Here is a 27766-nt window from a genome sequence, read left to right as displayed (position 1 = left end):
TTAGGATTCCCAATTGAAGGCAGGTGTGTTGAGTTGCCTTTGATTGGAGTCCTATATAGGAGTGTGTGTTTGTCTTTGGGGTTGTGGGTAATTGTTTCTTATTTAGTGTGGTTGCACCTGACAGGACTGTTGGCTGTCAGTTTCCTTGTTTTTGTAGAGTGTTCTTTCTATTAAATTCAAGATGACGAACACTAACTCTGCTGCATTTTGGTCCTTTCCTGAAGACAGCTGTGACACTTTGTTCAAGGTTTCAGGCTTGTTTCTTCCAAAACGAGTAAGACTAATGAGTTTTACTACAGGGACACAGACTTGGAAATTTGTGTATAGTTTAATTAGATTTTAGGGTATCTGAGGATTAAATAGAAACGTATTTTGACTTGTTGAAACAAAGTTTAGGGGTAGATTTTTGGATTCCTATCTTGGCATGTTGAACGAGTGGATTACTCAAATCAATGGCGCCAACTAAAAATACTTTTTGGGATATAAAGAAGGATTTTATCTAACAAAATGACACTACATGTTATAGCTGGGACCTTTTGGATGACAAATCAGAGGAAGATTTTCAAAAAGTACGTGAATATTTAATATGACAGTGCAGTTAGATTAACAAGAATTTAAGCTTTCAACTGATAGACGCTTGTATGTACCTAAATGTTTAATATCCATAATGTTTATGATTATTTATTTGAATTGCGTGTCCTCCAGTTTCACCGTAAATTGTCCCGCTAAAGTGGCACCTATCTCAGAACTAACACATGAAATTACCCTGTATTGTGTATACACAATCAACACACAGGTTAAGTGAGTTTATCGGTGCCTAATACACAGGTAAGGGAACTGTGTTACAAGTACCTGGCACAGCCCTCACAGTCGATGTTTCCCGTGGTCTCTTTGATGGTACGCTCAGAGACGAAGGCAGGGTACTCCGTGTCACATGGCACCATCATGGTCTTTCCCCTCGACCTTGTTGTGTTGTGGCCATAGACACAATACATCGATTTTTGGAACCTCTTACCCTGGCAATTTGAGTGGTAACTCATGGGTACACTAGCAATGGATGCCAGTCCTGATTAAAAGGGAACTGCCGTCCATGGATTATATGTATATAGTTGGTTGCAGTTGTCTGTTTGCACATGTCAAAACAAAAATCTTGGGAAAAAACAGTTTGTAAACCAAATGCCTACTGCTGAAAATAGAAGACTGACTGTAGAACCAATATAATTCTCAACTCCCATTTTTTAGTGACCAGCAGCACTGTTTTTCAAAGTAGCTCATCTTGAGATAGGCTATTGCCAAGAGGAGCGCATTGGCCCTCACCGTGAGTAGTAGCCTATGGCTTCATCATTACGTGAGTCAGTGTGCCACTGGAAATTGTATGTAATTGCTCAATGTAGTAATATATAAATAAAAAACACAATTCAAACAGGAAAGCTGCTTTAACATACTCAATTAGAATTGTTGGGAAGGAAAACCATTTCACTCATGTTGTAAATTATAGGTCATATTTCATAGAAATCTGGAAACACTGGGCATTTACTTTAAGAAGATTTAGACATGCATGGGTCACTTACCCGAAACCTCCCCTGTGCGCCGTTTGCTATCGAGTTGGTGTCCTCACCAATACCCCGCCCTCGGTTCCTTTTTTGGGGGTCTTGTGTGTCATGTACTTCAACCTCATCAGGTCCACAGATGGATATTTCTCTGTTATGTAGCCGCGAATGGCCTGCGATGAGACCATTCGAGAGTCCAACTCGCTTCTTTAACCATCACCATCGTAGGTGGATGAAGAGGAGTTTTCCGTGCCACAGCAGGTGCTTGTTGGATTCTAACAATGAAATTGACAAATGTATCAACCGTAATCTAACCAAATAGCCGTTACTTCTTCGGCGGCTGCTGCTTTTTTTTAGGAGGCATGATCAAACGGTTAATTTCAAAGTTAGGCTATATAAAAACGTTAGTTTAAAAACAGCAACTGCATTCTCAGCCTACACACGTTCAATGTTATGCACTTCAAGCAAAGCACGCGGTTCATCTGAACGGGCGCTGACATTTAGGTACCAGTCAGAGCATTCAAGGTAAACTGATCAGTCCGAGTAGTGTGAACTCGCTTCTTCTCTCCTCCGTTCCTTCCTTTCCTTCGCTGCTCTGGCATATTATTAAACATGACTCACCAAACATAAATGAAATATGAAAACCCTTCTACATTTTAGAGATCATCAAACTCTCCACTACAAATGCAGGGTTTTTGTAGTTAAACTTTGTGCAGCTGTAAAAAAGGTGAAACAAAAAGTCGAAGATAAATATTTTTCTCAGACAGACAAGTTAGTTTGTTAGTTTTAAAAATCGAATTGCCGGCAATAATGATACAAAATAAAATCTGTTAAAGACAGTTAGCTTTAGATCATATTGTAAAGTGGTTGTTCCACTGGATATTATAAGGTGAATGCACCAATTTGTAAGTCGCTCTGGATAAGAGCGTCTGCTAAATGACTTAAATGTAAAAATGTAAATGTATAATGACCGATAAATGATTCTGAATGTTCAGCCTCCTTGTCCTCTGCAACATGACATTAGCCCACAGTTGTCATATGAGACATGTGGTTTTCCTGTGAACAAGCTCCACATCTGCTTTTCTATTGAAACATTTATTCTTTGTCCCAGTCACAGCCACCATCTTCTGTGAAGTCAGACTAACAGTATGTATGTAGCTGTCTAAATAATGACCTTGTTCATCCCTGATATGGCTGGTCGTCTGTTTTTGCTCATCCTCCTTTTCGGTGAGTTATTTTTCCGTTCCAAGTTCCATCATCTGTTTGTGCTACAGGATATTCCATTCTTCTTTCCCCTCTTTTAGTCTTTTACTTTAGGAACTCTTAATATTTCAACATATTATGGTTATAATAAGTGTGTCTTATTCCATTGATCATCCTATTAATTTATATTTCTCTGTCATTATTGTACATTTTGTTCAGATAAGAATGACCACTGCTTGATAACATGGCTGTGAATGCATTCCAGGCTATTCTGCTTCGCCAGCTTGTGTAAAGTGTTCCCATCTCATGTTTTCTTATTTTTCATAATGGCTAAAAGAGCATGATAATGACCCATGTTGTTATGTCTAGATACCTTCCAGTACATCAAAGCCAAAGGTCAGTATCATTATTATGAATTTAAAGCTGCATTATGGAACATTTTGGGCTACCAGACAAAACAACGGGTTACCAAAATATTCAAATAGTGATTGAAATATTTTCAATAAAAACGTTATTTTGATGAATTCATCGGAGTCAACATGGGTCAGCATCCCAATGGAATGCTTTCGACACTTTGGAAAATCCATGCCCGACTGTTTGGTATACTCCGTGTAGTCCCGACACAAATCTAGGGTTGGTACCCAAGCCAGCTGGTGGATCATTCTAAATGTTCCGTTGCCAGGATGGCTGTCAATGTTATTATCCCTTGCTTGCTAGCTAGGCAACTTTGTCTAACACAGTCACGTCAAACAGTGCAGCCAGAATAACAGCAAAGAAGCTGCATTTGCATTTGTTTAAGCTGTTTTCTATAGATTTTGTTGGGGGATACATCCATAACAATGAGCTAATGACTCGATGCGAGATTTCGCCTGGTATAGAAAATGTGCTCTCTCTCCAGGACACTATTCAGAGGAGTTAGCCAACTACAGTACACAGTTAACATAATCACTTTAAACTGAAGCTGGAATGACAGTAAACTTGCTGCATTTTGTGTTTTTCTATTGGCATTTCTTTGAATATATCCATAATAATTATACGTGATTCCTGATTTTGACTGGCTGAGAAAAGCTGCCAAACTGTCTCATCCCGACACATTCGTTCATTACTATGTGACAGCTGGAGATGATCGGATTTCAATATTGAAACAAGGTTGCAAATGTCGGAGACAGACAGCAAGGTTAATACAAATCTCCGCTGTTGAAAACCAAATGCTAGTCTAAAGTAAATGGGATATAATATCTAAATTCTTTTTACAGTGGAGATCAAGTTTATAAATTGCCTGGCTGGGCTGATGAGATGGTGGACTGAGCAGTCAAATGGAATAGTGAATAGACTATTTTTTGTGTTTGCAAATGTTGCACGCATCGCTCTCGTGCGGCAACGTTTACAAACACAAAAAATAGTCTATTCACTATTCAATTTGACTGCTCAATCCACTGTGGTGACAGAACAAAAAAAGACTCTATTTACATGTTGCATATGAGTGCATTTCACACTACTTTGGATTATTATTGGAGTTTAAGGCTCGTATGAATGTCCTGCTTAAAATAATGTTTCTGTCATCATTGCAAATCAACTGCATTATACTTAAAATAACTTAAACTTCAACCAGTAAAATGTCTCTTTTGCTATGGCTTTGTCAGTGAGTGATTAGCATTCTAGCGAACAACTTGCTGCATCCAAAATAGTTATTTTACAAAGATCACAACCAAATATAATCTCAGTGACTGTTCAAGCAAGAATCAAAACATCATTGTCAGCGTAGGTGAGCCCCCCAAAAGTTATTTTGTTTAGAAGTAATAAAAACGTAAATCTAGGCTATGTTGAATGGGAGCAGATGGCGTGGCTTTCTTACTGCAGCCAAGAGTCACGCGCATCTGTACGTGATGTCAGTGTGTCGTGCACTGGAAAGTATGGAATGCCATTTGGGTCTAATAACACTATTTGAAGCGTAAAATAAGCTTGTTGACCAATCAGGACCTGGATATGACTGTACGCCACATAATCATTTAACACGTTCGTTAGTTTTTTACGTAGTATTACATATTGATTACACGATCACTTGTTTTTCATATGTCACAGCGATTCACCGATATGTATGATGCTGGTAAAGCGCAGACACACCTCCACAAGCTCTGGGACAGTTCTGGTCAGAAAGAAATCCATCACTTCCGTTGTTTGGCTGTGCCCATATAGCAACGTTCCACAATGAGCATATGTCCTGGTGGAAGGATGAAAATAAAACACATTTACTCAGAACAATAATACGTCTTTAATGAAAGACATGTTCTTAATCTTTTGTTTAAATGTTGGTATCCGTTTTACAAAAGCAAAATGCCCATCGAAGCCGAGGATTATTGTGTGATAACTCCCTCCTAAGGGCTGTTCCTGCCACGGGTTCTCATTGTTTATTGTTAAATAGACAACAGTGTCTTAATTGTTTTCTCTTTCAAACTCATATAATATTAAGTGGTACATTATCTGTATGTGTAGTTAAACAATGAAAATGTATTTATAATTCAATTAAAAAATACACTCCATCATCCCTCTGTCACAGATCTTCCTCAGCCCAGTCTGACAGTGATTCCTGCAGTCATCAAAGAGAGAGACTCAGTTCAGCTGAACTGTCAGACTCCTCCATCTGTCTCTGAGTGTTACTTCAAAATGGAAGGGCAAGTGGAATTCACCCTACCATCACCCTGTCAACAGACACTCACAGGAACACTACTGGTGAGGTGGACAGGTCAGAGTTCACCAGCTGAGGTCAAAATACAATGTCAGTACAGTGCTACAGGTTCACAGTTTAGATCCATGTTCAGTGAGCCTTCAACAGTCACAATTCAGGGTAAGAAGACTATTTGAATGGTTGTAAACAATGTACTGTTGTGCCATCATTACCATGTTCCTCTTGTGATATGTTATCATACTGTGTGTTGTCATACGCTAGTACATGAAACAATCAAGCAATATATTATATCTCCTTAATTTCCCATACTGTCACTGCATGAGGTAATGGACTCAAGATCCTTAAGTCTGATATAACAAGGAGGGACTAGGCTATCAGTAAATTTCTCAAAACTGCTAAATGCTAAATTCCCCTATTCTCACAGACCTTCCTCAGCTGACAGTCATCAGAGAGACAGAATCAGTTCAGCTGAGTTGTGAGACTCCTCCATCTCTCCCTGTGTCTCACTGTTACTTCTACATAGAGGGGAGGAAGAATCTTCCAGACTCATTGTGTACGCAGACAATAACAGGAACTCAGCTGCTGAAGAGGGCAGATCAAACATTTCCAGTTGTGGTCAAAGTGAAGTGTTACTATGCTGTAGGGAAGTCTCACACATCTCCGTTTAGTAACTCTGTCTCAGTCACTGTTCAGGGTAAGTAGGTGGTTTAAACAATGATACACTTCACTGTTATACTGTATTAATTATGCTCGTTCTGAAAATGAGAAGAAAAAAAAATAGAAAATGAGATGTATTTCCTAAACGTCTTCATTTGACATAATGATAGGATTTACTGTACTTTGTACAAACATAAATGCTGACATAGTTGAACATTTGATTAAAGGATTTTCCATACTGTTAGTATGTATGGATTACCTGTAATGTTTTTTAAATGCAACTTTCAAAGAGACACTATTCTCCTGATCTCACAGACCCACCTCCTCCCAGGCTGACAGTCAGTTCTACAGTCATCAGTGAGAGAGACTCAGTTCAGCTGAGCTGTGACTCTCCTCCATCTGTCTCTGTGTCTCAGTGTTACTTCTACACAGAGGGGAGAGATCCTAAACCCTCACCCTGTACGAAGTCACTCACGGGGACTGAGCTGCTCTCGTCGGCAGGTCAAAGTTCATCTGCTGAGATCAAACTGAGATGTTTTTACACAGTAGAAACTCACTTTCCATCGATGCACAGTGGTTCTGTCTCTCTATCTATTCTTGGTAAGAAATTAATATTCAGATTGTCTTGAATGATTCTGTTAAAATCACAATTTCACCCAATGTCATTTCAAAATAGTTGTTGTGAAGACAATAAATCCATATAATATTTGAAATGTATATGTCAAAAGTAGAGTTCTAAGATCCCTCAGGAAACAACCACAGAGACAGGCCAAAGTACAATCAAAGGTTCTTTATAAACTCATCTTTACACAGTAATACACAGTATCACTACGGCCCTATTAGAAACGTATAAATAGGCTGGGATTTAGGGCTGTAGACTAACTAGAAGCAATGGGCCAAACTAACATAGAAGTTGATTCGCGATCGGTGGCCAATGTTCATTTGAGTCCTTCCGAGCAGGGTTTGTTCGTTCGGTTCTACCCGAGCAGGATTAGATTGGCTCAACCCGAGCAGGGATCAGCTCTTCGTCCCGAGCAGGGATTGTTAGTCGATGGCTGGTCTGGTAGTCGATTGCTGGTTTGGTGTTCAACGGCAGGTCACCTTCTGTCCCTCGCTCCTCACCGGCCTGGCTGCGTGGTAAAGTTGGGTGTAGCCTCTCAGCTGCGTCAGGCGTGTCCCCCGTGTCTGTAGTCGTGGGGGACAGAAAACATACAATTAGAGGATGTACTGGCCAACAATTGGGGACTGACTGTCACACTCACACGTTTGAAACAAGCACTTTCCTAGTAGTGCTTTGTGATTTGTGTCTTTCCTACAGCAGGGGACCAGGGGTCGAAAGGTCCCTGGTTCAGCTCCTTTTAACTCTAGTTCTGGGGCGTGTTTAGCAATTAGTTTGAGGAGGGAGGAGGTGATAGAATATTGGCAACAACTGTCTCAATGTCACTTTAGTCCATGCTAATCTGTTGAATCACAGCACATCATACAAGCAAGCAAAATAGTCCATGCGATTCAATTTGATTTCACACGTGAGAATGTAAGGAATTAAGTGAAAGGAAATAATTGTAGACACACAGCACACATGATTAAATGGCACTCATAAATATAAATGATATCAAATAAGACATGCTGATATGTAATATAAAGAGAATGGCAGGCTCTAGTTTAGTAAGTCAGTGTCACTTGTGACATATAAACTCATCAAAAAAAGAAATGTCCCTTTTTCAGCACCCTGTCTTTCAAAGATAATACGTAAAAATCCAAATAACTTGCAGATCTTCATTTTAAAGGGTTTAAACACTGTTTCCCATGCTTGTTCAATGAACCATAAACAATTAATGAACATGCACCTGTGAAACGGTCGTTAAGACACTAACAGTTTATGGTTCATTGAACAATGCTCGTTCATTGAACAAGCATGGGAAACAGTGGTTAAACCCTTTACAATGAAGATCTGCAAGTTATTTGGATTTTTACGTATTATCTTTGAAAGAGAGGGTCCTGAAAAAGGGCAAAAAAATATTTTGCTGAGTTTATATGTCACAAGTGAAGCAATTAAGGTCACAGTTAGGACACTAAAGAAACTTAAGACACTAAAGAGACCTTTCTACTGACTATGTGTCATGCCCTGGCCATAGAGAGGGTTTTTATTCTCTATTTTGGTTAGGCCAGGGTGTGACTAGGGTGGGCATTCTATGTCCTTTTTTCAATGTTTTTGTATTTCTTTGTTTTGGCCTGGTATGGCTGTCAATCAGGGACAGCTGTACATCGTTGTCGCTGATTGGGAGCCATACTAAGGTAGCCCTTTTTCCCACCTTTCCTTGTGGGTAACTTTGTTTGTGGCACTTTGCTCTGTAAGCTTCACAGTCGTTTTGTAATGTTTATTGGTTTTGCTGGCGTTATTTCAATAAAGAGGAAAATGTAGGCTCACCACACTGCACCTTGGTCTACTTCATCCGATGGTCGTGACAGAACTACCCACCTTCAACGGACCAAGCAGCGTGGTAAGGAGGAGCAGAGGGTTCAGGACTCCTGGACTTGGGAAGAGATACTGGACGGAAAGGGATCCTGGAGACAGGCTGGAGAATACCGCCGCCCGCCAGAGGAGATAGAGGCAGCGAATGCAAAACGCCGTTTCTGGGAGGATCGGCTGGCACGGCAAGAGGAGGAAAGGCAGCCCCAAGATTTTTTTGGGGGGGAGGCACACGGGACGGTCGGCGGAGCCGAGGATGGAACCAGAGCCAGTCGGGGTGAAGTTGGAGGTGAGCGAAGGGAGCGAAGCAGAGACAGTGAAGGAGTTGATGGGGAGATTTGAGGAGAGAGCTATGAGACAGCTGCTGTGTTGGTGCATGAGGCACAACATTTGACCTACGGAGCGTGTCCTTGAATTGATGTCACCTGAGTCAGCTCTCCATACTCATCCTGAGGTGCGTGCTAGCCGTCTGGTGAAGACTGTGCCAACCCCACGCACCAGGCCTCCTGTGCGCCTCCCCAGCCCTGCACGTCTTGTGCTAGCTTTGCGCTCCAGACCTCCAGTGCACCTCCACAGCCCGGTGAGTCCTGTGCCCGCTCCACGCACAGTTTCCCCAGTTCGCCTGGAGAACCCAGTGCGGCTTGAGCCAACTCCCCGTGTTTACCGTGGCGAGCATTTGACTGGTCAGGCCCCGTGCTATGGGGTGATGCGCACGGTGTCAAGGCCGAGCATCCACAGGCCAGTGTGCTCGGTGCCAGCGTCCTGCATTTGCCGGGGGGAAGCGGGCACCCAGCCAGTAGGGGTGGTGCCAGTCCTGCGCTCGTGACCGCAAGTGTGCCTCCACGGCCCAGTGTATCCGGTGCCGTGGAGGCTCCCAGAGCCAGGCCTCCTGCAAGTCTCCCCAGCCTGGTGAGTCCTGTGCCTGCTCCCAGAGCCAGGCCTCCTGCATGTCTCTCCAGCCGGGTGTGTCCTGTGCCTGCTCCCAGAGCCAGGCCTCCTGCATGTCTCTCCAGCCTGGTGAGTCCTGTGCCTGCTCCCAGAGCCAGGCCTCCTGCATGTCTCCCCAGCCTGGTGCATCCTGCGCCAGAGCCGTCTGCCTGTCCAGAGCTGCCAGAGCCGTCCGCCTGTCCAGAGCTGCCAGAGACATCTGCCTGTCCGGCGCAGCCAGAGCCGCCCGCCTGTCCGGCGCAGCCAGAGCCGTCCGCCTGTCCGGCGCAGTCAGAGCCGCCCGCCTGTCCGGGGCAGCCAGAGTTGCCCGCCTGTCCGGCACAAGTTAGGCAATTAAGGTCACAGTTATGAAAACGTAGGACACTAAAGAGGCCTTTCTACTCACTCTGAAAAACAGCAAAAGAAACATGCCCAGGGTCCCTGCTCATCTTTGTGAACGTCCCTTAGGCATGCAGCAAGGAGGCATGAGGACTGCAGATGTGGCCAGGGCAATAAATTGCAATGTCCGTACTGTGAGACGCCTAAGACAGCGCTACAGGGAGACAGGACGGACAGCTGATCCGGGATTGGTACATCCAAACATCACACCTGCGGGACAGGTACAGGATGGCAACAACAACTGCCAGGGTTACACCAGGAATGCACAATCCCTCTATCAGTGCACAATCCCTCCATCAGTGCTCAGACTGTCTGTAATAGGCTGAGAGAGGCTGGACTGAGGGCTTGTAGGCCTGTTGTAAGGCAGGACCTCACCAGACATCACTGGCAAAAATGTTGCCTATGGGCACAAACCACAAAAGCTGTTCTATTAGATAATTAAGCTGTTCTGTCGATATGACACCAGCCTCAACACCAATGTCTGGGATCATCAGCACAAGTAATAGAATGTTTGTGTTCATCTAGTGGAGTGTTTAGATCGTATCTATGCGCTGTTATACTCCTGCTGTTAGATAACATGGTGACTTCATTCTAGGAAGCTGTCAACAACAATCAACACCTTATCTGTCCTGAAAGACTTTATCACCTTATGAATTGGTCTTATCATCTCTATAATGAGGAGAAATATAATCTACCAGGGCTAGAAGCAATCTGTCCGTAGTGATTTTTATAGTCCTACTTTGCCCACTTTGAATAGACAAGTTATGAAGGTATTTCAAAAGGCCAACAACACCATGATGATCATTAATACGATCATGAATAAAATGCTAATTTCATTAATATGTGTTTTCTCAGTGGGTTTGACTCCAGGTCCTAGATCTACTTTGCCTCCCAGCAAGACAGTGAGTCCTACAGAAGGTGTGTTGGGCCTCTAAATGACCATCTCTGCAAATAGTAATTATACAGTCAAGAGTTTAGATTACGGGGCTGTAAAATTAAGTGTCCCAAATGTGAATGTAAAACCTTATTCTTGTGTAGTCATATTGCTTCCCACTTGTTTCAACTGTTACTACTACCTTTACCCCAGACACCACAGTGACACCAACTACCAGTAAGTAGATCCACCAATTTTAACTTTTTTGCAAATACAATATCTTTGTTCACATTTTCACTAAAGCTCTGATCGGTTAACAAATAGATGTATTCATAGCTGCTTGTAATTTCAGTCCAGATTTTTAACCACTTTTAATCCATCTGATTTGTAGGTAATCTGTAGAGTACTTCTCTCTTTCTGCTTATTGAAAGACCTTAGATATTACATTAATTTACATTTGTTCTTGTGTAATATGAGTAATCTCTTCTCACCAGGTTTGACCTCCCCTTTGACCCCTAGCACGGCAGTGAATCCTTCATCAGGTCTCTTAGTCATCCTTATCTAGTTAGCATATAGAATAAAACAAATAGAGTAGCTTTATCTTCTCCATGTTGAGTTTTTTCCCATCACAAATTTGCCTCATTACAAAAAGAGGTTGATATTTGATTGATTAAAATCAACCCATTTAGATGTATTTTTGTATAATCAGATCCAATGATTTGCTTTGCATCAGGGTCGACTGTTTGCTGTACTTTGACCACTGACACCCCAGCGAGTCCAACTGAAAGTAAGTATAGCCAATAGATTTAATTTAGTTTGCTTAATGTTTGTGTCTACTAAAGCATAAACCAGTTTTGCAAATATAGCCAAATGTAAATTCAGTCAGGGCTTTAGGATTAATCAAACAATTTGTCTCTTCTTAGAAATATTTACTTAACTCTGTAATTAAACTGTCCTTCTCTCTTGCATGTGCCCAGGGGGTCAAAGCTCCACAGAAAGTGATGTGGAATCAAACAGTAAAGAAAGCATTCTGGGTAAGTATCCTTTTCTAGCTGTCTTTTATCACACATATGAAAACAGAGCTGTGCACATTTTCTTCAGAAGAACAATAATGTGGTCCAAGAGCTAATGACCTCTCCCGTTGTCATCATGTCACCAAATAGTGGGGCAATTATGGCAGGCAGCAGTGGCTTCTGGAGTGGGCGTGTTCCTGGTAGGATTGACAGCTGTCTGTCTCTGCAGGAGGACCAGTGAGTACATTTGATTCTGCATAACAAATCATTTGCAAATTTACCGTGCTGACAATAATGTAAGTTCCTTTGGCATGGGTTAATTTATCAATTCATTTTGATCATATTGTATAGATTAGACTATATTCAATATAATTAATTTAGCCTCATTTGTTTTTCAGAGAAAACCAATTCTCAGAGGTAAGAATTCCCTTGTGAATATGATGCAGATTGTATCAACCTTTAGTTCTGTATTGTCCATGATGAGATGTTCTTACCACAACCTTCTCATACTTTTATGTTGTACAGACCTACAACCAGACAGGATGATCACAGCCAATGTATGTTCCAAAACTAAATACATAAAACATACACACAGATACGACTTACAGAACTATATACACGCATTTACAAACACTGTAATTCCATTTTCATAGTGTTTCTGTTGTAGATGATTTGGTGTCTATGGGAGCGGTGAGCAGCGAAGTCATGGTGAGTATTCTACATTACAGTGGTATCTGTACACATATACCCCTCTGACAGAGGAGGCTGGTGGGATGAGTCATAGGAGGATGGGCTCAGTGTAATGATTGGAATGGAATTAATAGGACGGAGGCAAACAAATCAAACACATTAAAACTACGTGTTTGACTCCATTCCATTCATTCCATTTCAACGATTACAATAAGCCTGTCCTCCTATAACTCCTCTCACCAGCATCCTCTGCCCTCTGACTGTCTGATCTGAGGATCAAGACCTTAATGTTTCATTAGTAGTGCTTCAACATATGAATGTTCAAAGTTTCAAACCAACAGCTATATTTATTTACAGATTTATATGGTCATTTATATTTATTACCAAATAATAAATGATTTCTTAATACATTAATTCATGTTTAACCTTGTAAATGTGTTCCTAAGTAGGTACAGAGTTTAGTCGTATGACTATTTTTGATCAAATAACCTACATCTTGCATTGGACATGTGTAGACCTCAGAATGACACAAAACCCACAAACACTTCCTGTGATAGAAAGGAGGGTGCAGTTCATGTCACAAGTTAGAGATTAGAATAGACAGACAGTTTGATAGACTGGAGGACAAAAAGTCTCTCTTCTCTCTCTTCTTCTCCCTCACTCTCTACTACAGGTGGATTCAGGAGATGCTAGAATCGATTCTCAGATCACTTCTGTATTGTTCACGTTCACGCCCTCAGGTTTGTCCCTCAGATCTCGGGATCATCTGCAAGTGCACAGCTACTGTACATGCTTAAACTTTGGGCCTTACCTTATCAACCATATCAAAATGCATATATGACATTTAAAACAGAAATGAATGTGTCAGAGCATCTGTGGTGCGTGAGAATAGAGCTGTAGATCTGCAGGGTGGTTTGAGTCATGAGGAGAAGTGTGAAATGACATCAAGCCCTGTTACTTGCACTTCTTCTGTTTGGCTGTTAGTAACGCAATAGGGCAAACTCGACAAAGTAACACACATGCAATGTACACATGTAATATACACATGATCCCCCCTCAAACACACACTCATACATACATACACAACCTCTTACTCATGGAATTGTCTCTCTCTGTGATGTGCAGGTCCTGTTGATGTGGATACACAGACATTTGCAAATGAACATGTATGTACTGCACAAATGTCCTATTCATTGTATTATATTATATTGTTATATTATTATTATACATAGCATTGTTTTCACAGACAGACTGACTAGAGGATAAAAGTATCTCTCTTTCTCTCACTGTGTTTCATGACTTTCAGTTTAAGATTGGTGTTACATCCTCATAAAATACCCCTTATGAATTACATTTACAGTATTGTAGATTCGAAGCCCTAAAGTAAATATTTGTATTTTCTCTAGTCTGATACGTACCACGTATACAGCTCAATCCCCGACAGACCAGCAACCTCAGCCCAGCAGGATGGGTTGTACAGTCTTCTGCAGGGACACTGAAACTACACCTCTGGCTTTCTGTAGATACGTCTCTCACATCTCACACAAATACATTTTTTTATCATATGATATCCTTTGTTTATCACACATCCAGTTACTGTAAATAAGTTGCTTAACAGGTAATATATCTACTGTATTACACATGGACCACTGGTTTCTGTTACATATCTATCCATAATATCTGTTACTGTGTTAATATTTTTATTTGGGGTTTTTTGGAGGGGTCCGGGGCATACTCTCCTTTGAGCATTTTCTTATTTCTTTTCCCTAGTAAATGCTGAATCTACTGTATGTATGTCTATTATGTTGACTGTTTGATACCTCCTTCCATATTGAAATTAATTGTTGGATACAATTAATTTCCTATTGGGCAAAACATAATCCAAAACACAACCAAAACAAACTGCAAATGCATACAAACTCAACTTTGTTAAGTCACAAACTTGATGCATTTATTGGGTGCAAAGAATATAGGACCAAAATACATAATGTTTGACTATGTAATACAATATAAATGAATTTGTCCAAATAAGTTCTTGAATTGGGGGGACTATATACATAAAGTGCTTTTATATCTAAATTGTAAAACATACAATACCTTCAGAAAGTATTCCCACCCCTTGACCTTTTCCAATTTTTATGTTAGAGCCTGAATTTAAAATATATGAAATTTAGATTAAAAATGTTGTCACTAGCCTCCACACAATACCGCATAACGTCAAAGTGGAATTATGTAAAACAATATTTTTTTTTAAGTGTCAATAAGTATTCAATTCCTTTATGCAAATCCAAAATAAGTCGAATAATACGTTGCATGGACTCACTCTGTGTGCAATAATAGTGTTTAACATGATTTTTAATGACTACCTCATCTCTGTACCCCACACATACAATTATCTGTAAAGTCGGTCAGTCGTGAAGTGAATTTTAAACACAGATTCAACAACAAAAAAACAGGGAGGTTGTCTAATGCCTCACAAAGAAGGAAACTTATTGGTAAAAAGAAAGCAGACATTGAATATCCCTTTGAGCAAGGTAAAGTTATTAATTACACATTGGATGGTGTATCAATATACCCAGTCACAACAAAGATACTGGCATCATCCCTAACTTAGTTGCCGGAGAGGAAAAAAAACCCACTCAGAGATTTCACCATGAGGCCAAATCATTAAGGGACTGGGGAGTTTTTCAGGATAGATAAGAAATTTAACAGAGCTAAACACAGGCAAAGTCCTAGAGGAAAACCTGGTCGAGTCTGCTTTCCACCAGACACTGGGAAATGAATTCACCTTTCAGCAGGATAATAACCTAAAACACAAGGCTAAATCTACACTGGAGTTGCTTACCAAGAAGACAGTGAATGTTCCTGAGTGGCAGAGTTACAGTTTTAACTTGAATCTACTTGAAAATCTATGGCAAGACCTGAAAATGGTTGTCTAGCAATGACCAACAACCAATTGGACAGAGCTTGAAGAAATTTGAAAAGAATGATTGGCAAATGTTGCACAATCCAGGTGTGGAAAGCTCTTAGAGACTTAGAGACGCAGAAAGACTCACAGCTGTAATCGCTGCCAAAGGTCCTTCTACAAAGTATTGACTCAGTGGTGTAAATACTTATCTACATGAAATATTTCTGTATTTCATTTTTATAAATTAACAAAAAATTACAAAAAACATGTTTTCACTTTGTCATAATGGCGTATTGTGTGCAGATTGGTGAGATTGTTTATTTATTTAATAGATTTTGAATTCAGGCTGAATTAAATCTAAAATACTGGATTATGCAGCCAAATATATTTTTTGGGCTTCACTGTCCAAATGCATATGAAGGAGAGAGTATGACCAATAAATTATTCTGATTATTCAGATACCCTTACTTCTGCAACATTAGCTCATGCTTGCTGTATGAGTCTGGGGTTTAGGTTTCTGCTCTCTGTGGTTTTGCTGTGAACAAGCTCCACATCTATGTCTCTATTCAAACAATCCTCTGACTCAGTCACACACCTTACTGTGAAGTCAGACTAACAGTATGTAGCTGTCTGATAAATGGCATTGTTCATCCCTGATATGGCTGGTCATCTGTTCTTGGTCGTCCTCCTTTTTGGTGAGTTATTTCTACATTTCTACAGTTTCATCATCTGTTTGTGCTACAGGATATTCCTCTTCTTCTCTCCCCTCTTTTAGTCTTACTTTTTACTATTTTACTTTAGGAACTCTTGATAGATCTGAATCTCATGGCTATGATGAGTGTCTTGTACCTTATTCCATTCGTCATCATATTTATTTCTCTCTATCATTATTTTACATTTTGTTCAGATAAGAATGACCATTGCTTGATCTCCATTAACACATTACAGTAGGTTATGCTACTTTACCAACTTGTGTGACGTGTTCAGGTATCTCATGTAGAATTCTTTTTTTTGAATGTCAGACGATAACCTATTTTATAATTTCTAGATACCTTCCAATCCATCAAAGCCCAAGGTCAGTATCATAATTATGAGTTTTTAGTTACCCTGGAAAAATATTATAATAATCATGGTATTTATTCTTATCATTCAAACATAACATTAGCTGATAGCAAATCCATATGACACTATGAATTCAAAAGGAATTACGGATAAATGATTAATACAATACAGTGTCGAAGGTTGGCAGTTTAAATCCGAATACAGTGAACCCTCTTCTGTCCAAATTCAGGGTTAAACAAATGTCTATAGCTGTAAACACTGCTAACACTCTACTGCTCAGTTGGTCCTCTAGAAATACGTTATTATTGTCTTTTGGAAAGAGCTGTTGCATGAAGCAATATATTATATCTCCATTATTTCCCATACTATCGCTGGGAATTATTCTCAAAGATCTAGGGTTTGAAAAAACAAAGTGTGATTGTTTTATGTTTAACGGCTGACAGTACATTTCCCAAACCAGTAACAAAATACTCAGTTCCTCTGTCCTCTCAGATCTTCCTCAGCCCAGTCTGGAATATTTTTTATTTATGTTGTAGTAAGCCATTACTTAACATATATATTACACATACTATCATTATATGAAGGAATGGACCTTGTTATCAAAATCCTTTAGTCTCAATAAACATGAAGAAAAATGTTTTTAGAAATCCATCGACGCAGAGTCACCCTGCGCCTATCACTATTCTTGGTAAAATAGTATTATTATTATGAATACACTGATCTGATTGGCTCACTGTAATCAGATTGGAATATGTAATGTCATGCTAACATATACAAACGATTTATTTCTTACTCTTTGAGTTATCTAATACAGAATGAGGTGTGTTCTCATTAACCTACAGTGTAGACAGTTATTGATGTGTTCTCCTCACAGGTGAACTGCAGAAACCAGACATTAGTGTCAATGACGAATCTTCTCATGACATCACCATTGCCTGTGTACTTCCTGAGTCTGTCAGTGATGGTCATAGCTGTAACCTGTACACTGGAGACCAGACTCAGGCCTACAAAGAGGCTTGGGTCAGGAGATTTAACACAGCATTATCCAAACTATTCTGTACCTTCAGTGTTACTAAGAATGATCTGTTCAGGCATCTGCAGTTGGAGAGAGATGTGAGCTGTGACTATAGAGTGAACACAGAATCATACTCTCTGTCACAGTTGTCTAAAGGATCGGACCAAAGTGCAGCATGGTTGTAGTTCCACATATTTATTTAATCCGTGAAACTTTGTAATACATAAATAACTGAATAAACAAAACAACAAACCGTGACGCAGAGAGAAATGAACACTACTCAAAAGATAACAACCCACAAACACAAGTGGAAAAAAACCCTACTTAAATATGATCTCCAATTAGAGACAATGAGGACCGGCTGCCTCTAATTGGAGATCATCCCAAAAACCCCAACATAGAAATAGAAACCTAGAATAACCACATAGAAATATATAACATAGAAAACCACCCAAAAACACCCCCTGTCACGCCCTGACCTACTCTACTATAGAAAATGACATCTTACAAGGGTCAGGACGTGACACTCTCTCTCTCCCCGCAGTGATAAATACATTATTACAGGTAAGATACTTACATAAAAAAATACAGAAATATTTATTATATGTAAATTTTTCAAGTGTAGAATGGTACGGGCAAAAACTGGTTGAATCAATGTTGTTTTCTTGCCATTTCAACAAAAAATTTCAACGTTTCCTTCTGATGACATTAAATCAATGTGGAAAATGTATTGGATTTGCTGAAATAATTTGGGGAATGTTTGTCTTTTTTTCACCCTACTTGAACCTCAATCCAATGACATGGCTGAAATGTTGTTGATTTCTCTTTGAATTCACATTAGCTGACAACTCAATCAAATGTAAATCAACACTAGGTGTGGAACTGACGTCTGTGCCCATTGGAAATATGCTTAATTTATTGGTAGTTTGTTTTGAACAGATCAATTATCTTTAACAAATGTTTTTAAACCATAGTCCAAGTTCATTAAAAATAGTTATACAAATCATATGTCCCTGTCATGTTTATGACCATCATGATTTGAACTTGCATTGTGAAAGACTGTAGGCTCTACAGTATATTTTTATATGCTGAATAGTGTGCCTTGTCCTTCATTAAGTCGTTGTCCTCTCCCAACAGGTCAGAAACCAAATATCACAGTCAGTCTAAAAGAGAACTTCATCATCACCTGTTTAATTCCTGGCTCTGTCAGTAATGACACCACCTGTAACCTGTATGTTGGAGAGCAGAGTAAGCGTCTTATAAGAGCACACATCAGGAAGACGAAACACACAGATTCCAAATGCTGGTTCTGTCAATTCTCTGTGGCTGAGAGTGATCTGATCAGACGTCTTCAGACAGTGAGGACGTAAGGAGGTGAGCTGTGACTACAGAGTGAGCTCAGGACCAAACTCTCTCTCTCCACGCAGTGATGGGTACAGCTTTACAGGTGAGTCATTATCTAAACAAATCTATCAGGGCTGCAGGTCTTCATGATCTGACTTCCCTTAAAAAGATTTAGTATGACTATATTCATTCTGACACTCAGTCACTCAGTCACTCAGTCACTCAGTCACTCAGTCACTCACTCAGTCACTCACTCACTCACTCACTCACTCACTCACTCACTCACTCACTCACTCGCTCGCTCCTTTTGAGCATAGCATCTCCACATATGGTTGTCCACACTGTGTTCTTCTGGGCCAGGTCCCAGGCTGATCTGGTGTTGAGTCCCAGGTTGTGTAGGTCGTCCCCCAACTGGTCGGACCACCTGGCTCTCTGTCTTCCTCTTGGGCGTGGCCTGTTGGGGGATGGCTCCTTGAGGATGAGGGCAGGCAGGGAGCTACTGCCAGCAAATAGCATTCTGACCCACAAACTATAGACCACATTCCAATCCTAAATGGTTGTAAATCTAGTGGGAGTTCACATCAGTGATCCAACAACTAGTACAGACACCCTCTACACGCAGGGAGACAAAGGGGTTTAGCTTTGGTAATGTGTAAGTATAACTGTTGGAGTGGCTTTCTCTGTAATTCATTGTGTTGATGATGGAGGATGTTGTTTAGAACACTTTACATTAGAAACCTTATGTAATTTTGTTCATAGATATGAAACCAGTCTCAACACCAACGCCTGGGAGCACTACCACAAGTATTACAATTTCTTTGTTGAACTGGTTCAGTGTTTAGATCATATCTATGCGCTGTTATACTTCTGCTGTTAGATAACATGGTGACTTTATTCTAGGAAGCTGTAAACAACAATCAACACCTTATCTGTCCTGAAAGACTTTATCACCTTATGAATTGGTTTTATCATCTCTATAATTAGGAGAAATATAATCTACCAGGGCTAGAAGCAATCTGTCTGTAGTAGATTTCATAGTCCTACTTTGCCCACTTTGAATAGACAAGTCATGAAGGTATTTCAAAAGGCCAACAACACCATGATGATCATTAATAAAATGCTAATTTCATTAATATGCCTCTAAATTACCATCTCAGCAAATACCAATTGTACAGTCAAGGGTTTAGATTACGGGCTGCAGGGCCAGATGGATTACCAGGACACATACTGAGAGCATGCACTGACCAACTGGTAAGTGTCTTCACTGACATTTTCAATCTCTCCCTGAATGAGTCTGTAATACCAACATGTTTCAAACTGACACCATAGTCCCTGTGCCCAAGAACACCAAGGTAACCTGCCTAAATGACTACTGGCCCGTAGCACTCACATTGGTAGCCATGAAGTGCTTTCAAAGGTTGGTCATGGCTCACATCAACACCATCATCCCAGAAACCCTAGAACCCAATATAACTCACATACCGCCCCAACATATCCACAAATGACGCAATCGCTATTGGTCTCCACACTGCCTTTTCCCACCTGGACAAAAGGAACACCTATGTGAGAATGCTGTTTGTTGACTAAAGCTCAGCGTTCAACACCATAGTTCCCCTTAAAGCTCATCACTAAGCTAAGTACCCAGGGCCTAAAATCCTCCCTCTGCAACTGGATCCTGGACTTCCTGACAACAACACATCTGTCTCGCTGATCCTCAACACAGGGGCCCGTCAGAGGTGCGTGTTGAGTCAACTCATGTACTCCCTCTTCACCCACGACTGCGTGGTCATGCATGTCTCTAACACCATCATTAACTTTGCCGACGAAACTATGGTGGTGGACCTGATCACCGACAATGATGAGAAAGCCTGTACGGAGGAGGTCAGAGACCTGGCAGTGTGATGCCAAGACAACAAGCGCTCCCTCAGCATGCCCCAATTCACATCGACGGGGCTGTAGTGGAGCGGGTTCGAGAGCTTCAACTTCCTTGGTGTCCACATCACTGACAAACTATCATCGTCCAAACACACCAAGACAGTCGTGAAGAGAGCACAACAAAGCATATTCTCCCTCAGGAGACTGAAAAGATGTTGGTATGGGTCCTCAGATCCTCAAAAAGTTCTTCAGCTGCACCATCGAGAACAGCCAGACTGATATCGTCATCGCTTGGTATGGCAACTGCTCGGCATTCGACCGCAGAGGTTAGTGTGTACGGCCCAGTACGTCACAGGAGACAAGCTTCCTGCCATCCAGGACCACTATATCAGGTGGGGTCAGAGGAACGGCCTAAAAATTGTCAAAGTCTCCAGACACCTAGTTATAAATTGTTCTCTCTGCTACCGCATGGCAAGCGGTACCGGAGGGCCAAGTCTAGGTCTAAAAGACTCCTTACCCAGGTCTTTGTATTCTTTTTTAATCACATATGTGCCTAATTACTAGAAAAGAGGTTGATATTGGATTGATTAAATCATCCAATTAAGACACCTTATTGTATAACCAGATTCAATGACTTTGCTTTGCACCAGATTTGACTGTTAGTCCTACTTTGACAACTGACACCCCAAAGAGTCCAACTGAAAGTGAGTTTGGCCACACGATTTCTGTTTATTGGTGTTGACTAAGATGTGATGTGTGTTAACTGTTAACAAACCATCTCTATCTTGTATGTGAACAGGAGGTCAAAGCTCCACAGACAGCGTTGTGAATTCAAACAGTCAAAAAATAGTTTTGGGTAAGTGTCCTTATTTAGTAATCCCACAACAAAAATACACTTGTCTTTTCCTGCTAGCTCTGACCTTGCTGATAACTACTTTGTTGAGGGAAAATGTACTTGTTGTGATTGTGATATGTTGTTGCCTCACCAAGCTATCATAAGATGAATGCACTAATGTAAGTCACTCTGGATAAGAGCCTCTGCTAAATGACTTGTCGTGGAAATTACCATCAGGGACACCTGAAGTCAATATTAAATTAATCATTCTTTATTATCAACAAGCTGGAGAGGTTCCAACAAACGTAATGTACCATTGTAAACGTCGGTCGGGAGCTCCGTCGGAGATGTCCCATTAGTTGTCTTATATACTGCTTAAAAACAGACAAGTTTTACTTGGAAGATTTAGTTCATTCATTATTCATAATTAATTCATCATTAACGTTTGGTTCATGCATGTGACCAACCAATACCTCACGAGGCTTCTTCTCTTCAAGCTGAGACCTTTAAACTGAGACACCCTTTTCGGTTTTCAAAACAATGTTCTTGGCGTACTACCAAATTGCTTCTAATGATCATTACTGGGAGGAATCCTCACTATCCATCAGTCACTTGCATGAACCCAGTCCAATTGGTTATTAGAAAAGCACAAACATAACATTTTCCTCCACAGACTCAAATGTAAAATGTTTAGCTGACTACCTGTCTTTTCTCACATATATACAATAAAGGGGTATTCTAACACCTGTCTACCATTGAAGTATTTACATTTGGATTAAGAGCTAATGACCTCTCCTGATGTCATCATGTCACCAAACAGCGGTACAATTATGGCAGACAGCAGTGGGTATGGCTTCTTGAGTGGGCGTGTTCCTGATGGGATTGACAGCTGTCTATCTCTGCAGGAGGACCAGTGAGTACTTCTGATTCTGCATAACAAATAATTTGCAAACATTTTCCTTCTCATATTAATGTAAGTGCCTTTGACATGGGTTAATATTTCAACTCCTAAACAAAACGGCGCTATTCGGATATAACGATGGATTATTTTGGACCAAACCAACATTTGTTATTGAAGTAGCAGTCCTGGGAGTGCATTCTGACGAAGACAACAAAAGGTAATCAAACTTTTATAATAGTAAACCTGATATTGGTGAGTGCTAAACATGCCGGGTGTCTAAATAGCTAGCCCGTGATGCCTGGGCTATGTACTTAGAATATTGCAAAATGTGCTTTCACCAAAAAGCTATTTTAAAATCGGACATATCGAGTGCATAGAGGAGTTCTGTATCTATAATTCTTAAAATAATTGTTATGCTTTTTGTGAACGTTTATCGTGAGTAATTTAGTAAATTCTTAGTGAATTCGCCGGAAGTTTGCGGGGGGTATGCTAGTTCTGAACGTCACATGCTAATGTAAAAAAATGGTTTTTGATATAAATATGAACTTGATTGAACAAAACATGCATGTATTGTATAACATAATGTCCTAGGGTTGTCATCTGATGAAGATCATCAAAGGTTAGTGCTGCATTTAGCTGTCTTCTGGGTTTTTGTGACATTATATGCTAGCTTGAAAAATGGGTGTCTGATTATTTCTGGCTTGGTACTCTGCTGACATAATCTAATGTTTTGCTTTCGTTGTTAAGCCTTTTTGAAATCGGACAGTGTGGTTAGATAAAGGAGAGTCTTATCTTTAAAATGCTGTGAAATAGTCATATGTTTGAAAAATTGAAGTTTTTGTATTTTTGAGGAATTTGTAATTCGCGCCACGCCTATCATTGGATATTGGAGCAGGTGTTCCGCTAGCGGAACGTCTAGATGTAAGAGGTTATTGCAGTCCTTAATCCAGATGCTTGAGGTCTTTCTCTTGTGGCAGGATTGGGAAGGTAAACAGCTGGCATGTTGATGATCGACATGGCTAGTGACTTCACCCTTTTTTTGCTCTCCTTTTCTCTCCACCCAAAATCTCTTTCGTTTCTCTCTTTAACCCTAAAATCTCTCCTTTCTCCCTTTTCTTACTCCCAATATGGTCTCTTCCGTGTTTGTCTTCCTCTGCCCCTCTTCTCAATCACCCCAATCTTTGCCCATTTCACCAAATCGCTCTTCTTTCTGGGAGGATTAATGTGACTAGCTACAGTGCACTGCTGTAGACAAAATCGAATTCATCACTGGATCAAGCAAGTGATGGGTTCTTTACTTGTTTCTATTGGACGAGCTAAACGCGACGTTGGGCTTGATTGGATCAGGACTGAGTCGGAATATGCTCTGCTTGAAGCCCCGTACTCTTGGCCTGGCCTGTTGGATCTGGCCCTGCTGAGACTATAAACTAATCAACATATGACTATTTTACACCATTTTAAAGACAAGACTCTCGTTTATCTAACCACACTGTCCGATTTCAAAAAGGCTTTACAACGAAAGCAAAACATTAGATTATGTCAGCAGAGTACCTAGCCAGAAATAATCAGACACCCATTTTTCAAGCTAGCATATAATGTCACATAAACCCAAACCACAGCTAAATGCAGCACTAACCTTTGATCTTCATCAGATGACAATCCTAGGACATTATGTTATACAATACAGGCATGTTTTGTTCAATCAAGTTCATATTTATATCAAAAATCAGCTTTTTACATTAGCATGTGACGTTCAGACAGCTACCCCCGCAAACTTCCGGTGAATTTACTAAATTACTCACAATAAACGTTCACAAAAAACATAACAATTATTTTAAGAATTATAGATACAAAACTCCTTTATGCAATCGCTATGTTCGATTTTAAAATAGCTTTTCGGCAAAAGCACGTTTTGCAATATTCTGAGTAGATAGACCCCTAATTTGACACCCACCAAGTTTGGCCCTCACCAAACTCCGATTTACTATTAGAAAAGTTTGATTACCTTTGCTGTTCTTCGTCAGAATGCACTCCCAGGACTTCTACTTCAATAACAAATGTTGGTTTGGTTCAAAATAATCCATAGTTATGTTCAAATATCCTCTGTTTTGTTCGTGCGTTCAAGACACCATCCGAATGGTAAAGAAGGGTGACGCGCCCAATGCGTTTCGTGACAGAAAATTCTAAATATTCCATTACCGTACTTCGAAGCATGTCAACCACTGTTTAAAATCCATTGTTATGCGATTTTTCTCGTAAAAAAACGATAATATTCCGACCGGGAAACCCTGTTTACGTTCAAAGACGAAAAAATAAAAACATGGTGTCGCCTCGTGCACGCGCCTCAGTCTCATTGTTCTCTGATCGACCATTATCCAAATGCGCTACTGTTTTTCAACCAGGGCCTGCAAAGACATCATTCAGCGTTTTGCCACCTTCTGAGAGCCGTAGGAAGTGTCACGTTACAGCAGAGATCCTCAGTTTTCAATAAAGAGAGTGTAGAAGCCCAAGAAATGGTCAGACAGGCCACTTCCTGTAAGGAATCTTCTCAGGTTTTTGCCTGCCATATGAGTTCTGTTATACTCACAGACACCATTCAAACAGTTTTTGAAACTTTAGGGTGTTTTCTATCCAAAGCCAATAATTATATGCATATTCTAGTTTCTGGGCAGTAGTAATAACCAGATTAAATCAGGTACGTTTTTTATCCAGCCGTGCAAATACTGCCCCCTACCCTAGAGAGGTTAAACTTCCAGGGAATAAAGAACCAGGCGCACCAGCGGACAGCAATGCTCTGGTTTGGGTACCTTTGAATATCAAACTGAAGACCCAATTAGTTATTGCACCCCCATGTGGACAAACTGAAGTGGTACAACATGTTGCATTGCACCATTGTGGGCACTGACCCATAACAGACTAGTTTTGAATAATTTCCCATAGCTTCATAGTTATGGGAAATGTTTGTTTTGAGATGGTTAGTTATAACTGCAAAGAAAGAATGCTACCACAAACCAGCAGCATCAAAAATTCCATGGTGGAGAGAACAGTGAAAAACCAGTATCAGGGCCGTCCCTCAGGAGACTGGTACCAAGATGTCATGTCCAGTGTGTTCCAAGCTCAGATGGATCTCAACCATCTGCACACTCACTGTACCAGATTATCCCAATGAATCGTGCCATGGTCATCAACCTATGGTGGATGAACAACAAAGTCCTGACTGTATAGAAAACAACTTAACCATCAACATTTTCCAGGAACCGGGAAGTCACTGTACTGGTGATGTAATTAATCTGGCAGAAGAGGGTACTGATTAAGCAGGTGCAAGAAATAAGAACTTAACAGATTTATATATATATATATATCTTGCATCAGTGAATCATTAAACATCTTTACAAACCCCTAGCCACCATCAACACTTATCTACATCTACAGGAAAAGTGGAGATTACATTTTACAGCAGTTAGGTCTACACTTAAATGCCACAAACAAGTAGTACAAAAACAGCTTTATTTAAAAACATACAAAGTGGATAAAAGGAGTGCAGTCATTCTGCTGCTGCCCCCATTGCCTCGTTTCACTGTGATTTTTAGCTTCAGGAGCAGCAGTGTCCCCTTCATCACCCTCTGCAGGCTTCTGGAAAGCTTTGGCCTTTGCACCCTTCTTGGCTGCCCCTTCACCCTTGGTAGTCTTCTGTGCTTTGGGTTGATCCTCAGCTGTCCCCTCTTCCCCATTGTCCTGTTCGACTTGGGCTTCTTAGCAGGGGGCACCTTGGAAGCAGATGCTTTTGCGGATTTCCTGAGTTTTGCATCCTGAAAGATGAAAATGACAGGTTTGCAATGCAATCCCCCATTTAAAATTTGAGATTCAATTTTACCATGATAAAGCCCAAATAGGGAACAGTACCCATGACAAAAGTGTAAAAAGAGTCCCTATACACCAAAACCACTTGAACAATGCCAATAGTCAGAACATTACTGAAACCACACTTGCCTCTGGAGGTTTCTCCTTCTGCTTTTTGGCTGTAGCTTTTTTCTTCTCAGCTTCTAGAGACAAGAGTTAGTGATGTGTGTGTATGCATGCAATCATGGACACCATGAGGAGAAGTGAGATACCCATACAGGTCATTGAATGAGCAATGTTAAATGTCCTCCATTGCAATGGGAGTAGCTCAGATTTAATTACTTGGGTTAACAAAGCCTAGTTGCCACAAGTAGCCTATTGAAGTAACTATCCAGTGGAGATCTCACTTAAAAAAAAAGTTTATATTGTGTTAATTCGTACCCAAATAATGTTGTGGATTCATCCTGTATAGTGATGTTACGTTTGATGCCTGAGCTCTGAGGCATGCGTTGAAATCGCAGTGTGCTGATGCTCGTATCACTTTATCAGAAGCACATGATCATTGACGTCCAAAGCTTCGTATCGTCGAACAACCACCTGATTGGTAGAAGACAAAAAGGCTACACTGCACACACTATGGGGTTTGGGACATAATCTATAATAATTTGGCTGCTCTATATTCTTTAGACCAGCAGGTGCCACTAGTGTGCACTTGATCAAAGCCTTGAGAATTTGACCTAATTCAGACAATTAGCTGGAAAATCTCAACGCTCATGGAAGCTTTGTTTCCCCATCACTAATCCTATACTAGTATTTGTAGTCAAAGCATAATTTGAAATAAAACAACACAAAAAAAACATCTGAACTTGTAACAAAAACAGACAGTTTCGATAATGCTTGCCATTTCCTCATTAAACATTATATCATGTTGGGTCATTGGCTGAGGTGGCCAATCAGCAGTATACTTGATTTAATATTTTTTATAACAGGTATATGCCCACACCATTCTGTTGTTGGGGTACGTCCAGGGCCGGCTTAACAAAGGGGCTTCCCGGGGCTGAAGCCCCTGGGCCCAGAAGGCTGAAAAAAGTCACAAATATATACATACATTAAACAGTACATATTAGATATGTAGTATATATTTTTACTGCAACCGCAAACCACAGGAGGATTCTGGAGCCCGCTATCAATGAGTGTAGACAGCTTCCTGCTGCCACTATGCTAATCACCAGATAGAAGGAGGAGAGGTATGGTCCCCATGTGGGTAAATGGGGGGCCCTGCCTTGATTGGGTAACTGCATAATAAACTGCATAATAACTAAATGTGACTGGTCAATTATGTGAGTCAGGGGCTGGGCCCAAGAGGCAAAAAACAAATAACTTTTTTTATATCCAACCAAGGGAGCCTGTTGTCAATGTTCAAAATACACCAGAGAACATATTTAGCCACTGAGGATCAATAGTTAGGCAACAGTGAGATACTTATTTTTGGAAAGGTGGATTTTTAAAAGAAGAAG

The 27766-nt window shown here is 40.5% G+C and overlaps 2 long non-coding RNA genes and 1 pseudogene across 2 annotated transcripts; 2 read left to right on the top strand and 1 right to left on the bottom strand.

Annotated features, from left to right (window-relative positions):
* Positions 1–1429: 1429 nt before the first annotated feature.
* The window catches only part of LOC145859582 (protein B4-like), a 29019-nt pseudogene continuing 2682 nt past the window's right edge, over positions 1430–27766 (bottom strand).
* Positions 5288–11800, top strand: LOC145859518 (uncharacterized). The gene is made up of 7 exons (XR_014379720.1): positions 5288–5598; positions 5864–6133; positions 6412–6696; positions 10748–11003; positions 11261–11308; positions 11500–11553; positions 11744–11800. It is a non-coding gene; the product is annotated as an uncharacterized LOC145859518 (long non-coding RNA).
* Positions 12184–16987, top strand: LOC106565147 (uncharacterized). The gene is made up of 6 exons (XR_014379719.1): positions 12184–12196; positions 12305–12336; positions 12447–12487; positions 13143–13209; positions 13595–13635; positions 13876–16987. It is a non-coding gene; the product is annotated as an uncharacterized LOC106565147 (long non-coding RNA).

This window comes from Salmo salar, chromosome 12, assembly GCF_965601325.2.
Source record: "Salmo salar chromosome 12, fSalSal1, whole genome shotgun sequence".
NCBI lineage: Eukaryota > Metazoa > Chordata > Actinopteri > Salmoniformes > Salmonidae > Salmo > Salmo salar.
Note: the sequence above shows the minus strand (reverse complement) of the source record. Positions and strands in the feature narration are given on the sequence as shown.